Here is a 22,635-nt window from a genome sequence, read left to right as displayed (position 1 = left end):
CATCTTGTTTTTACTGATTGATTCCAAAATATTCCAGGAAACCTTTGGATGAGGAAGGGGATAAAAATACTTGAAACAAACAAAGAATAGCTTAAGCTAAAATTACTTTCCAAACCCACTGAAATGTAGCTACAGGACTGGTTCAAGATATTTTCCTGCAAGGACAAGATGGGTGACCAGAACAGCATTTGAATCTTGCTTCAGTGCAGGTGATGTGTCTTCCACCACACCTGAGAGCAGCAGCCCAACTTAGGTGGCTCAGGTGGCCCACACAGATCTGTCCCATCACACCTCTCTGCCACTTGCTCCTTGCTCCACCTGGGGCATGCTTGCTGTCCACTCCAACAAATACTACAGTGTAGCAGTGGCTAAAATGTGAGCACAGCAACATGGACACACATGCAGTGTGGACTAGCCACTTCCAAGGGCTGTCAAGATGCACTGGGAGGAGGAAACTGCGCAGGACGGTCAGGCTACACAGAGCAACCAAATGCAAGGCTCGCTGGGAGTGACAGAGGCTGAACTGACTAGGAATGATTTCGGAAGGAGGTGTTGTTGCCCTGATCTCAGCATCCACCACTTGACTCACTTTGCACCAACCCAAAAGGATAAAAGTACCAACGAAAGGGGGAATAAAAGAGAGAGCTTTACACATTTGTAGGGAGACAAGTTTGGAAATAATAATTATGGTTTGAAGTAGAAGTTCAATACATGTCACCATACTGAGAAAGATTATGACTTGCTGTCCAGGTTGGTGTCCAACTGTTGATAGGCAATTTCAAGGCCCCTAGTCTCTCTCCATCTGGTTTGCTGCTCTTAAACTAGATTTGGACAGTCCAAATGCCCATAGCCTTCAAATAGAGAATTAATGCCTGTAAAGTAGGACATATGATCACTCTCCATCAACCAGAATCGTTTTTAGAGGCAGCAGGTGATGGGCCTCCATATGCTATATGACCTTTACTGTCCTTAGGAGTTAAGTGGAATGAAGACGAGCCATGCAGGTAGGGGCTTACTCCCAGGTAAGTGGTTGTACTACTCTTGGCTAAGTTACTTTTGGGCAACAATGGAAAGATGTAACATGAATCTCAAATCCCTAGTTATCCATGGCTGGAGTAACAATTGGCCAACTTTACCAAAACAACGGGCATGCAATACCAAAAGAAGAGAAACTGAGTAGGATGCACAAACCTGAACATGTGCAAAAATTTGAGATTTCTTTTTTAAAAGAAAGGTTCTATCCCTTATTATTGAAAAAAATATTGAACATATTGAGATGGCATGTGATAAAACCTCAGATACCAATTGGAACTGGCAATAATCAAAGGCCAGGTTTCTGGCCTTCATTGACACTTCCCTATCACCTCATATATATATCAGCAAAAAATAGTAGTATTATATAAAAACAGGTAGTTCTGACTGTATTTTGTCCTGCTTGCAGCATTCAGAATGTATTGTTGCAGGAATTTTGAATACTTAGTACACAAATCTAAACACTAACTTCTGAATCTTTTCCACATACCACCAGTTACGTCATTTTCATAAACTTGTATCTCCATCTCTCTTAATCCAAAGATTACTCTTATACACAGTCAAGCTCAGATGCCTTTGCTGAATCAGTATTTCAGCTTGATTCGCCCTCTGTGTGTCCACTTTTAATCTTGACACTTCTGACTTTTCCTAGAATTGTTGTTCATCAGCAATCTAACTAAACAGGCATGGCGACTATAAAGTGACATTTTCTTCTGTTCAGTACAAGAACTGCAATTGAGGGGAAGCCTCCCAATTGTGTCTGGAGGGGGTCTGAAAATGTCATTTGTTCTCTAGCTTTGTAAACATCTTGTCCGTTTGAATCACACATTCTCTAGTACAATCACGACATGCTCAATGAATGTCTTTAATTAAAGCTATGTTAATATATCTATTATGAAGGGGGGGTTTTTTCAAGATTTGCCTGGGCTGTAAAAGTTTTGAGTATACATGTTCTTTTTCAGTACTAAATTCTGTTATGACTTTTTTTTAATGTGGCTTCTCCGATTTTTTAAATAGCATGAGTGGAGCATAAAAGTGCTTGGTACATCTATGCTTGTTTATATGCTCCCATAAAACTCAATAATGCATTTGTTTATGAAAATGGAATGTAGAGGACAATTAGCCTGTAATGTGTGCATAAAGAAAAATATGTTCAAGATTTTGAGGTTTCAACAGCTGTTATGCATTTCCAGTAACCTTGATTGTAACCCATTCAAAAGTTACTCTTATTGATAAATTGTACCAATGGGAATAGGTTTGGGATAGTGCAAACTGTAAACGGCACATTTTTGTCAAGGTTACAAAGATTTTGAGTGCTTTTTCAAACATGGACTTGCATCCGGCATGCTTTGCACTGGCTGTAGAAAGTGCCTCACACAGATCTGCTGTTACGGGCTCATCGCTCATTTAAGTTGGGTCGTTATAAGCTTGGTGAATGGCCCAGAATTATAAGGCATTGTAGCATTACTGAATCTAAGCAGGTGTGAAACTCCTTAGTGGTCTGGACAGGAGACTATTCTAGGCCCTGTGTAAGATCTAGATACATGTGAAATGCATTAAAAAAAACCTGGATATTCATAGCTGCCACATTTGAACTCAAGATCACAAAACCGAACCTCAGAAAAGGAATTTTTGGTTCCTGTCTACTAGAATAACCACCCTTATTCAGAATGGGGAATGCATCTGATGTTCTCAGATAGGAAGGCCTGTGCATACATACGTGTGTTCATAAAACAAGCCCCAAGCTCATGGGATGGGAGGGGCAGAAAGGGCTAGCTATGCCTCCCGACTTCACTGCTGGCTGTGTCCTGGAGACTGTATGTGTGGCTTACTATGAAGACACTCTGCCAACCTGTGGTGTTCTGCCCTCCCTCCGGTAAGAATGGCAGTCTGCATCATCACAGCGCGTGCAAGGACACCACTTCCAAGTGGTGTCGCATTTGAGTGGTTCCAGCGCTTAATCAGAGTTCAGCTTCCTTGGAAGAAAGATTAGAGATTTATGGAATTCCTTTCATATATGGCTTATTTAGGCATAAATACAGACAGAGATTAAGATGAGGGTTCAGCCCATTAATGCTTGGACAGATTCCTGATCCCCACTGACATGCCACAGAATTCCCTGAAAATTTTGTGCCTCTTTTTCCAGCTCTAGTTCCTGTGCAGACTGCCTGTTATATACACACATGTGGCTTGTTTCTATTGTTCTCACCCCAGATTCAAATGACACGTTCCTTAGGGGACAGAGGAGAACAAATTAAAGATGACTCATGCCTGCCCAAGACCAGTGTCTGCCTGGGCCATCTCCATTCCCATTAAACACCTGTGGCTGGCCATCACTTGCCTATGTACTGTATGTTGATCACACAATTCCCCAAAATATTGGAATCTAAAATTGCAGAAAAGGCTACCCCAGGGGATTTCCAGTGTTCTTGCTAATGTGGAGTAACTCCATAGATATGAGAGTGACCAACAAGAAGGAGGAGGGGGGCAGGGTTGGAATGCTCCTTCTTGCCCATTCAGGTTGAGCTTCAGAAGACCTGAATAGGGCTTTAACTGAAAGGGACCTGAGCCTACTGAGATCGGAGGCACTGGGCTGCAAAGAACTCCAGACACATCATCTGAGAGATTATTAGAGGGAGTCAGTGGGGGAAGGGATTCCCTCCCAAATCTCATGTTGCTCAGTAGGGTGTCTCAGCGTAGGTCGAAGTCAAGATAGCTCTCCCCTCTTGTGGCAGGAGCCAGGGGGCATGCTTCGTCCCTCAGTTCAGAAAGTCCTCCACTCTTCTCCAGAGACAGGATTAGCATTCTATAGAAAAACTCACTTGGCACTTTTCCAATATTAGAAGCAAATGGATGATTGGAGACAGGAAGTTGGCCACACATGGGAAATCACTCCACTGATGGAAGGCATTCTGTTTAATCATTTGTTTTCCCAGTCTGAGATCCCACGCTGCCACTGCCTCCTAATCCTCTCAAATGACCCCACTGTACAGAAGATACATTATCATAATTTGATCATCTTTCCTTGAGCAAAACTGAGCTGTCTGTTCTGTACAAATGCTCTAAGGTCTTAAACTGGTGGAGATGGGCTGGGAAGAGGTACTAGTGGGAAGGTCTTTGGTTTTACACATGCACTTCCAACACATGTCGTGCTGCTGGCCTACTTTCTTTCCAGCAGGTCTTCATGTGCCAGCGAGTCCCACCATGCAAAATCTTAAATGGAGACATATGCAGTGGCATTGTCATTGCTTAGGGGAAGAGTAAGATTATATGGACAGGGGAAGGCAAGATGTGAGGTTCAAGGTGTCCCGCCTGCATAGCAATACATTGAGACAGCAAGTTGGGGTATCTTTGCTAAACTGGAAAGGTGTGGGCATGCAGCTGGATGGGTTACCACATTGGGAAGCAGAGCAGGGAGTTGGGCTCAATGGCTTCATGGGCTCCTTCAACTCTACTTCTGTTCTCTTCTGTTCCTGAACCTGCTGCAGATATCTTGTGTCCAGTGCCATTTGGAGGACCCCCAGTTGGATAGTGGAACCCGGGCACTCAGGGATGTAGCACTTTCTAATTAGCAGGGATCTTGGGGTCATCCGTCCCTCCACACTCAGAATGCCATGCTCATTCTGAGCTTAGCTGTAATCCTAAGATCCGTATCTTGTTCCTTATTGGACTGGCCTGGTCTTGAATCGGAAATTATTTTACAAAAGACCTGCTCCTGCTGAAAGATGAAAACTGCTTGAACTGTGTGTAGATCAATGCAATGGCCTGCATTTCTTGACTCTCCCCGTGCTTCAGGATTTATCATAGCACTGCTGTAATACTCCTTGCTACCTGTAGAGAAGCAACATGGTTAGGACCAAGGTGGTCCTACTCATTCTCCCCGCTCCCTGTGGTGTGATCAAGGATGTAATGGAGGAGACCCTTGGGGGTTAGAGCATGCCCACTGATTTTGGAGGGGGACTTCAGGGACACGCTGGATCCCTGAAGGCAGCATTCCTGTCCCTCTCCCCCTGCCTCTCAAGAGAGTTAATTTTGCTCATACATGGTTGGCAGCTGCCAATGTGTCTGAGTCCTGAATTTAACAGGGTTAAGAGCGGGGTATTTGTTTTTCAACAGTTCCCAAGAGTCCCTGGGAGCTCACTCTTTGGACAGGCCTTCCTGGCATGCACATGTGCTTTCTATGATACCTTCCTCCATGGTCAGCCTTTGCTCCCCAGCAACATGTGATCAGCTTGCCGTTGCTGCTCCAAAAACTACCCTCAGTTGTAGCAGCTGTGTTGCATTTCTCCTTTTTCCGTAGCAGACTGGGAGCAGTTTTTTTGGGGTGTGTGGCTTTGATGGGGGCATGGTTTTGAGAAGTGGCTCTGCCTATAATGAAAGGACCCCCCCCACACACACACACACTTTTAAACTTGTTGCTACACCAGTTGGCATACTACAGATTGTGCAAATGCAGAACGAGAGTTTGCAGACTACTGCCTGCAATGGACTTTCCAGGCATTTAAGGGAGAGGGATAAGGACATCCCCTCCTCCTGCTCCTCCTTTTCCAGATTTGATCGAATTACTGCTGCCCATTTACTTTGTCACAAAATTTGATTTTTGGTTGGATTTCTTTTCAAACATGCAAAATTTTGATGATGTCCACAGTACACATTTCTAACCTGCACTGGAAAGATTAGAAGTGAAATTCCATTCAACATCAAGAAACCAGCACAAAACAGGTCTTTTATAAGATGGCTAAAGAACATTAAAGATGCCTCGTGAGCACAGTGGAATGTAATGGTTTGGCAATGAACAGATGATGGCCAAGGTATGGGCTACTGAAGAAGCAGAACTTTGGGGCTGGAGGAAGGAAGGTCTCAGGAATATTGCAGATATGAAACAGGGAGTCATCTATTACAGCATTGCCCAACCCTGTGCCTTCCAGACATATTTGGACTGCAACACCATGAATTCCCAGTCAATGGCCCTGCTGGATGGAATTCTGGGAATTGAAGTCCAAATGCTTTTGAAGGCCACCAGGTTGAGGAAAGCTGATCTAGAAGGGGAGGTCATGGGTTTGGCTTCAAGGTAAATGGTGCTAGTATAGATGTGGGTGGTTTTGGAAGTCACTGTATGTATGCATACATGGTATATATATTTCTCTCTATATAGAAAGAGTATGTATTCTGGGGATGAGAACAGGGGGAATGACATCTTGAACAAAGTCCAAGCAACCCAGGAAGAAGGAGGAGGGAAACAGAGATCTAGAAAAGATGTCACCAAAGAGCTTCATTTGCTCAGGGACAAACTCATAAACCATGTGCTGCAGCCTATCAAATACTGTTTGTGTTGGATTTCTAGACAGGACACCCAGACCCATTTTTCTTCCTGACCAAAATGCCAGCTTTGACCTGTTAACTTTCTGACCCAAGGACCCATTGCTGGCAGACCAGCAAGCTGACTCTCAGAATATGAATTTTTAATAGATCAATAAATATTATGGATTAATAAATAGCAATGACACAATTGATGGTGACCAGGTGAGAATAAGGTAAGGTGAGATAAGGAATAAAATAAGGATTGTTTAATGCCAAGCAAAATTCAATCTTGTCTGGAATACAAAGACAAATAGCATGAAAAAATTAGTTATATAAATGAGGAGAAAACACAAAGAAAATGAGTGGGACTATGGCTGGATGAGATGCTATCAAGACGGTGCAGCTGCGCAGAACAGAAACACGATTACTGGTGTGCAAATTCCAGTAGGCAAGTAGTACAACTCATTCCTGAGGCCTTCTTTGGGCCTGCCATGTGGTCATGATTTCCTCACTGGGCAAATAACCATTCAAAGAAGTTCAAATACAAAGAGTTGTCCAAGAAAATAAAAACTTGAGTGAATTCTGTGTAGGAAATGGGGGAGTTCCAATCGAGTCAATTGTGAGTCCCAGTTTTCATAAGCGTTCGAATACTCCTCAGCAGTGATAGTCGGTGTGTGCTTGGAAAGGAAGGGAGGGATTGACTTGTCATCCCAATGGATGCAAACTCTTCCTTGCTTGTCCAGACCACACTTGGCGCAGAATGGTTTCCCAGAGGGCACTCTGCCCAACTTTCTCCCCCAGGCCATTTTGGAAGCCTGATACACAATTCCTTCGCTGTGCCGCTCAGCCTGAGCAGTTTAGCCCTCCGGTGCTCTCTTACTTGGAATTGTCACCGGCTGCAAACAGCCAGAGGTCATCTTCCTGCCAATTTCTTAATGAGGCTGCATTTCTTTTCCCTGGACTCCTGGACATTCCTTAGCAGCCACGGTCCTGTGCTCACACAGCTTATTTTGAAAGTTTGTCTTGTTTTTAAAATCTAATTAGATTTTCCTTGTTTCACACTGCTTTTTATCCCCTTCAGTGGTCTGATTGATTTCCTCAAAATTCTAATTCCCCATGTTCTGTGTCTGCCAACTATATTGTTTATATTTAACAGTAGGACCCTTCCATGCATTCGCCTTTTATGGCGGAACTCTTCAATAATTCATTCAAGTACTTTTCCCCATTTTATATTTCATTTGGGAACCAACTATGCTTTCTGTATTTATCACAATAGAAAGACCAAGACTATGTAGAGGGGTGAGGTTTTTATTTTGAATACTAAAAATTACGGCACGTGAGGGGCAAATTCTCGCCTGAAGAATTGTATGCATTTCAACAGCAGCTCAACCTCATTTTATTTAAGATACTGGGGTTTTCTAGATGAGACTTCTGTTTGTTTATTTAATTAATTCATCTCTATACCACCAATAGCCAAGGCTGCTTTTCCGTGGCTTCTGCTTTCTGAGTCTTTGTGGGATTCTGATCAACTCCTCTGGGCATGTTTCCCCCACAAATGTTTCCCCCTTCCGCCTTTCTGTATGTTCTGCTACATAAACTCCAGGGGGAACTGAGGTGTGCCAAAACTGTGCAGCTGCACTAGTGGTCCATTCCACAATTCCTCAAGATGCCGGACTTGCCCCGTTGTTGTTTGGGGGGGGGGGGGGGGGGGTAAGTGAAAATGCTTGGAAAGCATGGGAGAAGCTCTGGGGGGTTACAGCCTCTGAAGCACCCACAAGCTACCATGAGTTGGGACTCATGAGTGTGCAAGATTGCCCCGTGTAGAAAAGCTCTCTATAAATGCATAGTCATATAATGTAAATAGCTGCAAAACTCCAGTATTATTAGTCATTGAAATCTAAACATATTTCTTATTCTTCCACATGCTCAAGGCACAACACACCTTGCAGCCATCACTAGAAATGACCCAGAGATTCATCCTGCCCCTCCCCAGGCAGTACCATTTGAAAGCACTTTCCTCATGCCACATGTTGTACATCTCACAACCCTGTGGAGATCTACGGAGGCTCCTGGTCATCTTTGCATACTAACTTTTTAAAAGGTCTCAAGTTTAAGGGCAAGCAAGGAAAAGGTCCATTTCCACAGGGAAGCCATTTTCTAAGGAGAGGCCTGGTGTGACTGGAACATGGTGGCCTAAAGTTTCATTCCATGATCTTTGTGCAGGGCAAGTCTAAGGGCAGAATGAGGGTCATAGGGGCATGCTGCAGAAACACTGTAGTGGGTGAACCTGAACAGGTGGTGCATAAAGCCACAGCTAAGCACACATCTTGCGCTCCATCTCTGGAAACTTGGGAAATACCCAGAAGCAGTTGCACACTATATAGACTGTCCAGCCTTCTGTTTCCCAAAGGAACCGCCTCCTCTTCACAGAAGTAAGGCTTGGCATGGGTGGGGAGGAGGTTCCCGCTCTGGAGGTGAAAGGTGCACCAGCAGGCCATGTTGGTAGTGGACCCCTCAGCATGTCACAGCAGTACTCACAGCTGGTCTTTCAGGAATGCTGCCTGCCACCATTTGAATAAAGTGCATCAGAAAACAACTGGGCGAATTCAGAAACAGTCTCAGAGTTTGATCAAATGTTGTGCCTTTTCTACCATGAACTCTCATTTTCTACAAAAGAACGGATCAATATCAGTTACTGAGTTTTATTTGACCATTTTGGCTTTGTCTTCTATTACTAAATACTATTACTAAATAGAGTTCCAATAACTGAGCGTAAGAATGTCACCTCACTTCCCAAATTATGTTATTTATTTTGAAGAGGGTTTGCAGCATTAGTCAATCAGTCACTGCCTAATTTTTCTGATGCTTTTTAAATCATTTTTTAAAGAATCTAGTTGCACGAAACCATCATCTTTCAAGGATGAGTAGATGGTTCTTGGTAGAGCCGAAGCATGACATTCCATATCATTAAAGCACGATGCCTCGGGACTCATTTCAAACAACAGCTCCTAGCACAGACTTGGGGGTATTTTCCTTATTGGGCTCATTTCCACTTCGTGTACTTGAAGGCTTCTGGATTCTGCCTTCAGTTCTGTGGATCTGCAGAACTGTTCTTTTCAAAAAACAAAACTAAGTCTCAGAATTTTTCATTCATCGCCATCTCACTGCATTTCCCAGACACTTATCAGTTGGATCACAGCTTTAGCTTTGGAAAAGAAAGCATAAAGAACTAGAAAGGAGCTATGGGGGGAATTTTTCGCGGCTTCATGCTACACTTTTCCTTTGCTTTTTTTCTTGTGCTAACATACCTACAATATTTCCTTATGAAGAGTGTGATGGCCCCAAGCATAGTATTTTGCTTCCATCAGAAAATGCATGTCTTTAAATGGTGCTACTTGCACACAAAGACACACTTGCACATACATTCTGCTGGGATCATATGGTCAGTGTAACATAATATATACTGCTGGTGCCTCTCCATCTTCACTGGCTGCCAGTCTGTTCCTGAGTCTAATTCAAAGTGCTTGCTTTAACGTTCAGTGGCTAGGGGACCAGCTACCTGAAGGAGTATCTCCTTCCATAACCACCTGGACATTAGGAGCATCACCTTAGGCTCTCTTCCAGGTGACACTGCCAAATGAAGCAGGGCAGGTGGTACAAGAGAGAAGGCCTTTTCAGTTGTGGCACCCTGTTTGCGGTATGCTTTCCCAGAGAGCATAGCTGGCACCTATGTTATAGTCCTTCCCACACCAAATAAAGACCTTTTTGCTCTCCCATTTAAATCACTGTTCTTTGCTTTTGTTGCTATAGTTTTGTGCATTACCAGTGTTGTGTAATGGTTAAGAGCACATGACTGGGACTCAAGGGTTTTAGTCCCCGCTCAGCCATGGGGCTAACTGGTGAATTTGGGCCAAAGACTGTCAGACTGTTCTACCTCACAGGGTTGTTGTTCTGAGGATAAGATTGAGAGCAGCAGCAGAAGGAGAAGGATGTAAACTGCCCTGAGTTTGTAAGAAAAAAGCAAGATATAAATAAATGCAGCTTTATTCTTTTCAGATTTTAATCTGGTTTGACAGGCTGGACTTTTAAATTTTTGCTCCTTGCTTTATCTTGGTTTTGACTCTTATTTTAATGTTTGCATCGGGTTTTAATGTACTGTACACCATGCAGAGAATGTTCATTTTTGAGCATGTTAAAAGTACAATAAATAAATGAAATATATACTGTTAGGATTAAACTGAAAGAGCCCGAATTTACCACACCCTCCACAGAGGTTCAATTTGGTGGCCATTTCAGCAATTTTCACTAGAATTTTAAAATTTATTTTGATATGTCTTTGAACCAAGAATTACACTGGGACATTCAAGAACAGGGAAAACTTTTAAATAACTAAGTTCTGATTCACGCATTAGTCTGGGGATTAGGTCTGTTCAAATCAGAATTTTCAAGGAACAAATTACTCAGACATACCTGAGGCAAGTATTATTGTCGAAGATGGTAATAAATACACAGAAGAAAATGATAGATCTAGGCAGGAGTGCCTATTAAATAAAGTACATTAAGATTATAAGCAGGAGCTGGGAAGCATCCCATTTGGGTAGAATCATGCCCAGGAGAGGATGAAAAAGTTTCTGCTTGCCCAAATATCAAGGGAGAAGAAATAAGCCATGAACATAAGATAAAACATAATAACCAATTGACATCCCAAAGCAGAAGATGTACTCATCATGGGCAACTGCAGATGGACACCATGTATAGGTGTTTCTATGCAAATCCTATACCAAATCATATAGAAAAGTTGGCATGACTGGGTGGTTAATCATACGGGGCATCATGGAAACTTGGTAGAATGGAAAGAACCAGTGGGGTACTCTCATTTCGGGATATAAGCTCTATAGGAAGGACTAGGAAGGCATATCAAAGAACATATCATTCTGCAAACTAACAAAGCTACAAAATGCAGACTATTCCACCAAAACTCTGTGGATGTCAATATCTGGCTCCAAAGCTAGTTTACTACCAGGAACATGTTATTTCCCCCCAGACTGGAACACTAAGGAAGATTTTGAGATGGAAAATGAAATCAGGGAGGCCTCCAAACGAGGAATAGCGTAGTAATGGATGACTTCAGAGACTCGCAGATTGACTGAATAAATGCATAGTCTAGTCATGACAAAGACATCAAATTTCTGGGTCAGCTAGAACAGTTTTTCATGTAACCAGCCAGGTAGGAGGCCAGAACGTAAGCATAGCTGCAAATATTTTGGAGTCAATTGGAAACATTGACTGCAGCGGTATCAGATATAATGTTTGTTTAAGTGGAAAACTGCCAAGGAAGGCCAACATGGTCACGTTTAACTTCAAACAAAGAAACTTTTCTAAATTGAGGAAACTGGTAAAAAGGAAATTGAAAAAGGGAATTGAGAGCCTTAAATCCCTTCAAAATGCTTGAATATTACTCAAAACCACAATAATAAAAGCTGAGATAGAATGCATACCACAAGTTAGGAAAGGGAGAACCACGTCCAAGAGGTCACCAGCACGGTTAATGAACAATGTCAGGGAAGCTATTAGAGAGCAGGTTTTCTTCAGCAAATAGAAGGCTTGCCCAAGTGAGGAACACAACAGTGAGCACGAGCTTGCACAACAGAGATGCAAATTAACAATAGGAGATGCCAAAAAACATTCTGAGGAACATCTTGCTAACAACATCAAGATCAACATAAAGAATTGTTTAACTCCACCAGAAGCAAGAAACTAGCTAGGAAGGCAGCTGGACAATAATGGAGTTAACAAAGTACTAAAGGAGGACAGGAGACTGCAGAATGAATTCTTTTTGTTTGTCTTCACCGCAGAAGATATAGAACAGTTACCTGCTCCTGTACTGATGTTTTAAGGAGAAACTGATGCATGCAGTGGTGACAAGACATGACGTTCCCAGCCTTACTGTCAACTTGAAATCAAGTAAATCACCAGACACAGACAATATCCATCCTAGAGTTTTTAAAAAGATCAAATATGAAATTGCTGAGCTTCTTACAAATATATGTAACCTGCTTCTGAGATCAGCCTTCATGCCAAGGGTGTGGGGGACAGCTATTTTGCATCACTTTTTAAAAAGGGATCTGGGAAACTCTGAAATGTCTAACTTAATCCATTTCTGGATACGTTTTTTGAAACTATTGTTAAAGATAAAATTAATAAACATGTAGAAAAACGAACCCCACTGAGAAAAGAATCAACACAGCTTCTGCCAAGGTAAGTCCTCTCTCACTAACCCATCAGAGGTCTTTGAGAGTGTCAAGAAGTGCATGGACAGGGGCAACCCAGGAGAGATTGTTTATCTGGACTTCAAAAAGGCTTTTAACAAAGTCCCTCACCAAAGGCTCCTGATGACACTTAGCGGTCATGGAATAAGAAGAAGAAAGTTCTCTTATGGATCCACAGCTGGTTAAAGAAAGAAAACAGAGAGTAGGAATCAATGGTCCCTTCTCCCAGTGGAGGGGTATCATCAGTGGGATCTCACAGGATATAGATAGGGAGCGCTGCTTTTCCACTTAAATTTTCAGCCATTTGAGTGAAAAGAGCGTAGATACTATTATTTGAAATTTGCATGGAATCATTGCAATAAAGGTAGTATAAATATGAGTGGGATCAACTTATTTAGCCTTCTCTCCAAATTTGAAGGCCCATCATGAGAAAATTGAAATTAATATTTGATGCAGCCTAGTGTTCTAAATCTTGGTGTTAAGTCTTGGTGTTCTATGGCCACAAAAGCTATTTAAAGGGGGTCTGTGGTTAAGGGAAGTTTGAGAACCACTGATTTAGAGTGATTAAAGCATAAATGGAATGTGGGGAGTTCCAAAAGGATCTCTCCAAACTTAGAGAATGGGTATCAAAATGGTCAGGCATAATTAGGACATGACTTGAAAATAATGTTGCCACAATCATATTATGCTTCTGCAAGCTAGTACAACTACACTTGGAATAGTTCTGGTCACTGCACCTAAAAGAAGATATGGAAAAAGTGCAGAAAAGGGCAACTATAATGATTGATGGGATGGAAAAGGTTACAACGCCTGGGACCAATTATCTTAGAAAAAAGATGAATGGTAGGAGACTTGTAGAAAATTATTCATGGATAGAAAAGTAGCAGAGAGAAAGTAGATAGAAAGTGGAGCTAATTCTAGAATTCAGGGTCATCCTGTGAAGTAGATTGGTGGGAGCCTCAGGTCAAATAAAGGAAATACTTCACACACCATATTCCTCTCTGGAATTCGATTCTACAAGATGTAGTGATGGTACCAATTTGGAGGTCTTTAAAGGGGGATTGGACAAATTCATGGAGGAGAAGGCTATCGGTGGCTATTGATCCTTGGCTATATGCTATCTTGAGCAGCAGGGGCATTGTGCTGAAGGTGCTTATACACACCTACTGCTAGGAAGCATGATTGTGCAAGCGCTCTTTTACTCATGTCCTGCTTGTGTCTCCATAGACAGCTGTGTGAACAGAATGCAGGGCTAGAAGGACCTTTAGCTTTTCTTATGTTCTTACTTCTTTCATATTGAGAGACATTTGAAAAGGAATCCACTTCCAATCACATAAACCATTGATCCTTAATATGTCAGTAGTGGCTAGAAAGGTGACAATCTATTTTGCCAGTGGCTCAGCAGGCACTTTTTGCAATTGTTCCCTGGGGACAGACAGTAGTTGTTTGGCGGCAAGGTCGGAGGCCGGTGTTCAAAGCACTGCGTCAGCCTTCCTGTGTCTTTTGCCTGTTCGTCTTGGCCCACCCACCCAGTGAGAACTGTGAATTTCCACTGCTTGCCACAGGATGGTTCTTTTAAACCTTCTTGCTCTGGATTAGCTCAGTGGCTGGCAGAGGCTTTTTCCCCATCCTCTTTGTATTAACAGAAGCTATTTGCAGGCAGATATCAATGGCCAGTGCAGTGTGAGTTTAGTAGAAGAAAAGTCCATTTGGTGAGCATTCTGAGTCACTCCTGAGGTGGCAGGGATGCTCCTTCAGACCAGCCCATTTCAAAATTGTTAGGCTAAGGAAGGTGGGGACTGGTCCAATGTGCCTGATTCCCCCAAGCAAAACCTTGAGACACAGAAAGGTAGGGTGGGCAGGCCACTCATGTTACTTCAAGATGTGTGGGGGCTTTGGTAAGTGGGTGCAAGGCTAGCTGCTGACTTTGTGTCTGGGAAGCTCACCCAATATTATTGAGTAGGAAGAGGAAACTCTTCACCATGCAAAGCGGTACCCACACCACATAGAGAGTCCATTGTGCATCCATTATTTAAACAAAGATGCTGCTCTCTGCAAACCCAGGGGAACGAGAGTCTTGTCCGATAAAGTGGGAAGTATAAGTGCAATGGGAATGTTTGCTCTGTGCCCTCCATCCCTTATGGGCACAGAAAACCTGAAACAGTGTCTCAGTTTGGGCTGGACCAAAAGTTGGTGGTTTTAGCTTTTGCATCATAACTTGCCTTTTGCATAAGGTAGCATTTTTTCTCAAAAAGTAGGGAACCAAGGTGAAGGAACCAGGCATGGCTGAGGCCATTTCAGAAGAGGCAGTTTCCCAGCCTTGGAACTATGAGTTTCATAGGCATCCCCGGGAAAAGCTCTATAAATTGGCTTAAACAGACCTAATGAGAAAAAGCTACCCCAAATACTTAGAGAATCTGCCCAGCACCAGTGAACAAGACTCTTCCTTTATGTATCTTGTAAAATGTATCTTCCAACCCATTTCTTTTCTTTTACACCTACCAGCTATTTTTCTAAGCAACAAAATAAACATCTTCCCAGTGGATTTAAAGAGGAAATATTGTTATCTAGAGCAGCCTTCCCTGAATTAATGCCTTCTATATATGATGGATTACAGCTTCCGTAATCTTCCAGCCACTTATGTTCTGGCTACTGTATGGAAATTGGGGGACACTGTTCCATAGGATACATGATGGAATTTGGATGTTTTCAATATATGACCTTTCTTTCTGTTCCTTTTATGTGAAAACGTATTAGAAGATATTTGCTACTATGGCTGTAGTGGAAAAAGGCTTCTGGATGGCTTCAGAAAGGCTTTGGAAGCCATAACTTTCAGGTAGCATCAACCTAACATTTGTTACAATAAATGCTACAGAATCGTCATGCTTCTGGCATTAGATATTTGTCAGCAATTGATTTTTTGTGTGTGAAGGGAAGAGTTCATTTTCATGGCAGATGAAACATCTGGGAGAAGGCCATTCATCTGCTCTTTCCAAACCCTTCCTATTAACTATCTGGTGAAACATCGTTGGCCTTGTTCCTCCCAATTCGCTGCCAATCCAGTGGTAATGACTGGAATTATTATAATGAGCTCTTATGTCATTCCAGCTTTCTAAAATAGAAGATTGTATCAGTTCTTTCCAGTTCCATTTTTTTCAAAGAGTAGAATACTTTTCCCCTGGGCTGAAACAAGCCACATCTTTGTTGAAAGGAATAACAAAAAGGCTTGGTATAACTGTTTGCAGGATCGTATTAGCTTGGCAAAAACTGCCAAATCATCTGACTTTGTGCTTTGATTGACGCTACCCAGAGTCCCCCGCCAAACCTTGCTCCTCCATACTGGAGACGAAGCATATGCTGCCTATCAGAGGATGATGGTGATCCCCGAGAGCAGAAGCCAAGCACCACACACCATTCCTCCTTGTTGTTAAATCTGCTTCTCACCTTACGCTTTTGGCTTTTCACGCGAAGAAACAAGCCAAGGACCCCAGCGATATTGAAGCCACCTTAGAGCCACCTTTCGTCAGGATCATTAGGAACCCCTTGCTTCCATCTGAGCATCCTCCATTTAGTCTAATCTGAGAGAAGCATCATGTCGTCTCAGAGCAATTTCTGAAAGACGGATTTTTACATCCACTGGTTCCGAATGGCCGCACAGGGTTAATCAAGCAACCATTCCCCCGTGAGTGTGATTTCTGGCCATCAGAGTCCCTGCTCTCTCCGTACTATATGCATTCCACTGGAGCCCTCAGAAACAGACAGATGATGCATGCAAAGACCACTGATCCTTGTTGCACATGCTGATCACAGTGCAGTGACTCAACTCATTCTTTGCAAATACATTACATGACGTCATCCATGACCTGTAAATCTTCTTGGAACAAGAATGACTTAACAGGTTCAGTGTCAGCTCTTGCCCACTTTTTTATGCCTGCTGTACATGAAATTTTGTACTTAACGCTTACAGCAAAAGCAGCTGGTGGTGCTCATAATAGCCAAGTCTTTCCTTGAAGAAATACTAAACTCCTTTAAAAATACCATGGAAAGGAAAAGTGGATCCAGGTCCAGGAAGCTGGGCTTTTCCCATCATTAACATCAGATAATGATGCCTTCAGTTACATTCCCCCAAATGTTCATTCTCCATTGCAGGGAAAGAGAAACAAAACTTTTTTTTTAGATCATGTCCATAAAAAACAACTTTGTGAGCTCAAGCAAGTGCATTCCATTTCCAACCATGTCTCAAGTGTCTTTCTGTCAAAAGCACCCAGAAACTCAAAAACTCATAAAGAGAGAATGCTCATCAATAAAGAGAAGACATAAATATGAAATATGAGGAGCTTTTAGCTAGCCAAAGCCAAATCACAGAGTGTTTATAGACAGAAGTTAGTGCATTCACAGTTGAAGTATTCTAATATGACAGATCCTGCATGTGCCAATGTCACATGTTGGAAGAAACTGCTGCAAGATAACCCTGATACTATCCTCATTGGGTTGCCAGAGGTTGTCACTCTTGGAGCCAAAAAGCTTTCTCCTGTCCAACCAAAGGAATAGTCAATGGCTGGGTTTCTGAAAGCTTTACATGCCAATATTCACTTTGTATATAAAGGGATAAGGAAAGAATGGAAAATATAGCTCATCTTATTCGCAATATGAATAAACAGAAATTGTATGTGTCTCACACAAGTGACATTATCTCCTTCTCAGGTCCAGCTGTAGTGAAATACACCTGGGCTTGCATCCAAAATAGATACTCTGCCAGCAGAAGGACAATGCCGGTAAGATAGGACTTCTGCATCTACTCCTCTCCACTCCATGTGTCTATTCAGGAGGGTGTGAGGACTCTCTGGAGATGATTTGGAGTTTGGGGAGGCTGTAGTGTGGATGAGTGGATGAGGACATCCTTTTTTCACAAGTGGTATTATTCTGCTGGCACAATGATTCTGGATCCTATTCATACTATCACATACACTTCTACTGTTCAGCATTACCTATTATTCCCTGTAACAGTGACTTGGGGAATCGAATATCAGTTTGAAATAGTTTGAAAGCCACGTCAACTAGGGCTTCCACACATTCAGGGAACTCTCAATATGCAAAAGCATATAATTTTTTTAAAAGGAACCAAAACACACACACACAATGATCAGCTCTTCTGTACTTCTCAGTTTTACAAAATGGCAATTTAGGAAAGCTGGGAAGGAAGCAGAGCACAGAGCAGGGCAGCGGGGAGTAAGGACCGAATTGGCCTGCCCAAGATCTAATGACCTAACCTTCTTGAAACTGGCACCCTCTAGACAACTCCAGAGTTATCCATACTCTGGTAACCTCGTGTATGGATTACTGCACATGGGACTGAGTATGAAAATGGTCTAGACATTTCATTTGGTCCAAAGCAAGGCAGCAAGGTTGAGAATGGGGACTGGCCATGTGACCATTCCAGGCAAGTACTTTTCCATCTTGACTGGCTGCCAGCCCTTTCTAGGTCTTAGCTCAAAGTGCTAGTGGGCACCTAAAAATCCCCAAACAGCTTGAGATCAGGCTACTTGAAGGACTGACTCCTGCCTGATCTCTAATTGAATCCTCAGAGGTCCTTCTAGAGAAGCTCCTCCAAATGAAGTAAGGTCTGTAGCTACAAAGGAGATGGTCTTTTCAGTGCTGGAACCCCAATTGTTGGAATGCCCTCATCCGAGAGGCTCACCCAGGGATCACACGATGGTCTTTTCAGTGCCAGATGAAGGCTGTTTAGTCCTTTGGCTTGGCTTGGCTTGGCTTGGCTTGGCTTGGCTTGGTTATGTTATGTTATGTTATGTTATGTTATGTTATGTTATGTTATGTTATGCACCAAGTTTGGAAAAGCTAATTTATAGTAAGCATTGTGGGAGGAAATTAGGAAGGAGGCATATTCAGGGATGGCTCCTGAGAATTGTGGCAATATACTGCAATATTTTGCTGTAAGTTGCATCTCTCTCTCTCTCTCTCTCTCTCTCTCTCTCTCTCTCTGTGTGTGTGTGTGTGTGTGTGTGTGCACGCGCGCGCGTGTGTGTATAATGCCAGCCTCCATTATCTGGACCCATTTCAGTCCAGCGTCAGACCTGGGTACGGTACTGAATCTGCCTTGGTCGTCCTGTATGATGACCTGTGCAGGGAGAAGGACAGGGGGAGTGCGTCCCTGTTGGTTCTTCTGGACCTCTCAGCAGCTTTCGATACCATCGACCATGGTATCCTTCTGGATAGGCTAGTGGGAGTGGGGGTCGGAGGCACTGCTCTGCAGTGGTTCCGCTCTTATCTCAATGACCGTTTCCAGAAGGTGGTGCTGGGGGACTATGGCTCTGCGCCATGGCAGCTATGCCATGGAGTACCGCAGGGGTCCATTTTGTCCCCTTTACTGTTTAACATCTACATGAAACCTCTGGGAGAGGTCATCAGGAGGTGTGGGCTGCGGAATCATCAATACGCTGATGATACCCAGCTCTACCTCTCATTTTCCACCAATCCAGGTGAGGCAGTGGCTGTGCTGAACCGGTGCCTGGCCAAGATAATGGGCTGGATGAGGGCCAATAAACTGAAGCTCAATCCAGAAAAGATGGAGGTCCTTTTGGTTGGCGGATCGAGCTTTGGTGAGAGTGAATTGAACCTAGTCCTGAATGGGGTTGCACTCCCTCTTAGGGACAAGGTCCGCAGCTTGGGAGTGCTCCTCGACCCAGAGCTTTCACTGGAAGCTCAGGTGACAGCGGTGGTGAAGAGTGCTTTCTTTCAGCTTTGGCTGATCCATCAGCTGCACCCCTACCTGGAGTACGACTGCCTGGCGACAGTGACACACGTGTTGATGACTTCCTGACTTGACTTCTGCAATGCGCTCGACGTGGGGCTACCCTTGAAGACAGTCCGGATACTTCAATTGGTTCAGAATAGAGCTGCCAGGCTGTTGACAGGGACTGGGCATTATGCTCACATAACTCCAGTCCTCCGTCAGCTTCACTGGCTTTCCATTGAAGTCCAGGCCCAATTCAAGGTGTTGGTGATCACTTATAAAGCCCTAAACGGCTTGGGTCCTGGCTACCTGAAGGAGCGCTTACGTCCATATATGCCCGCCCACCCCCTGAGATCAGCAGGAGAGGCCCTTCTCCAGGAACCTTCCATGAAGGAAATTAGGAGGATAGGTACTCGGAGGAGGGCTTTCTCTGTGGTGGCACCCAATCTATGGAATGCGCTCCCCAGAGAGGTCCGCCTGGTGCCGTCATTATTTGTTTTTCGGCGCCAGGCAAAGACCTTTTTATTCAATCATCATTTTAATTGTTAATGTTATTTTTATTTTAAAGTTTTTTGGCCAGGGAGACTTCTTTTATACAGTTATGTGTATTTTATATTGTTATTTATGTATTTTAATTTATTTATTTGTAAGCCGCCCCGAGGCTTCGGTGAATGGGCGGCCTAGAAATTTTCTTAATTAATTAATTAATTAATTAAGAGTTAACATGGCCACTAGGAAAATGGACTTTGAGGTCAAGATCTTGAGAGTGACTGCCAGTGGCCTGAACAGCGCTGTCATATTCTAGGTGGGGAACCGCTGGACCTGGGGAGGGTCCCTCTTGAGCATCTTTCTGAATCCTTTGCAATGAATCCAAGGACTGAAACATGTCTCCTCAGTGCATAGGAGTTCCAAGACATCATTTTCCCTAATGCCAACTGTTAAATGTATGGCAGTTATGCTCATGGGTAGGGTTAGGATAAACCCTTTCAGCTTCTGTCCTTCTAGAATCTGTGGATTTCCTTTTGTGCTCAGTCTGGTCCTGCAAAGTGAGCAGAACTGAGACGAAGTCCATGAACACTCATGGAACCCCAGTTGCGCAGATGGCAATTTCCCTGTCGGATGCCACTGCCCAAAGCAGATGGAAGAGTGGTGAGTGTGCATGGCACCATTCATGGCAACCCTAGCGACCAACTTTCTTCTGTGTCCAGAGAGCTGCCAGTGACTATACATGGTGTGGAAGAGGTGCATTGCTTGTACAGCATGTGGCACTCAATATCTGGCAAGCATCCAGTGAACATCGGGCACATTTGCCAGAAATTCAGACTACAAAGCAGACTGGAGTCCCCAAACAGATTCTTCATGCACCCTTATGTATGGCTTCTGTTAGTCAAGTCCTTCCTGGAGGCAAGGAAGCTGAACACTACCCTGGCTAAGACTTGAGTGTTCAGTCGTTCCTGCTCAAGCTTCGGGTGGCTAACCTGAGGAAGCTTGGGTCTTGGTGAGTGCTGCTCCCCTGCCTTACATGGTTCTATGATATGGGAAGGACTAGCAGTCTAGTTGTTCAGATGTGGATGAACCTGGATTTTGCTTGTCTTTAGATGGGCCACCAGGGCCAGAAGGATCTTCATGAACACTCAGGGCACAATATCTAGTTCAAAGGGACAGGGTCTGATCTGGAACTGCTTTAGCCCATAGTTGAAATGAATGAGCTTGCAGTGAGAGGGGTGGATGGGGTTATGAAGATATGCCCTGTGGGGGTGAGGGGCAGGGTATCTGCTGGTACTAGGGACCTTGAGGACAAAGCCATGCTGGCAAACATGTCACCTAAAATGGTTACTCTGATCCATCTCTTGGGCTAGGCTGATCTCCTTTCCTTTGGTGGAGCTGACAGGTCTTTCGGAAGTCCAGGCTAACTGCTTGATGAGCATCCTGCTTCCATGTATCCGTACCTATCTGACGATGGGGCCTGGGAAGTGGAGGCAAGGATGGTTATTTACCCTGCTCTTTTCCACTGCTGTTGTTGCCACCACTGCTTTCTCCGCTGGGTCTTCACATCTCTCCACTGCTGTGGTGGCATAAGGGGCAGATTGCTGAAAGGTCCTGAAGCTGGATCCAGCTGCTTCCTGGTGCACCTATCCAGTGCCAGAAGGAGAAGTGGTAGGAGCTGCCACTACTGTTGACAATACCCATCTTCACTGTTCCTCCAGCTCTTGACCAGCCTGGATCCTTCCATAGTACACCTGTGTGGTGGCATCCAGGAAATCTGTGGAGAGGGAGGAGGCATAGGTCATGTCTCAGTCTCGGGACAGCTTTCATGCACCATCCACTTGAGGGTTGGGTGGAGGCATCCACCTTCTCCCTCTTCTTTCTGTCTTCTCTCTTTTTCATCCTGCTCTTATACACAAAATCCTAGAGATTGTGCCTCTTTAGGAAGTAAAACTTGTGAACCTAGAAGTGAGAAGATCTAAAAAGTAAACTGCTTCATGGTCCTAGAGGTGTTATCGTAGCTGGCCTCTTGCAGGAGAAAACTGAAATTCTTGTTTGTTTGTTTGTTTGTTTGTTCCATTAAACCTGATGAACATTTAGTTGGGAGGGAGGCGGTTTACATGCCTGACTCTCTCAGTGGCATGGAAGTCCAATGTGTGCAGAACTTGTCCTACTGTTCTCGAGGTTGTGGCCAAGATGCAAAGGGAACAATATGGCAGATGGTCCCGCCTGCAGTAGATTGTATTTCTCTCACTCAGCTTTGTGGCAACCATGATGCCAAAACTTGCTTGAAACATGTAGTGGCATATGACAATAGCCGAGTCCCAGAGAGAACCAGTGGAGAGCAGTGCAGTAACTTGCAATTTTCCCATCCAAAGGAAGTGCATGGGAGCTATTACACTTTGGCAGCAATTTTATTTTTCCCTTCTGGAGTTTCAAAACCATTTCATGCACAGAGATGGTTTTCATCTGGTAAAAAAGTGCCTTATTAGCTTCTCTCAAAAGCATAGAGGCAAGAAAGAAAGGCAGAAAGACAGACAGACAGACAGACAGAAATAGGGGGAGGTAGAGGACCCACAACATAGTGGAGTGATGTTGAGGTGGGAGAGGGGCAGTAATCTTGCCCGGATAATGTTGTCATACTTTGTAAAGCCTTTAATGCTGGAATTTATTTATTAATGATGCATGGGTTATTGCCCACCATCTGTCTTGTGTTAGCAGTGGGCTGTTTCAGATTATGATAATGTGTTTCTGATTTGAGTTGCGTTGAAAGCCAGAACAAGGCATCTCATGTGC

Source organism: Varanus komodoensis, unplaced genomic scaffold, assembly GCF_004798865.1.
Source record: "Varanus komodoensis strain SLA01 unplaced genomic scaffold, ASM479886v1 scaffold5, whole genome shotgun sequence".
NCBI lineage: Eukaryota > Metazoa > Chordata > Lepidosauria > Squamata > Varanidae > Varanus > Varanus komodoensis.
This window is presented reverse-complemented; position numbering follows the sequence as displayed.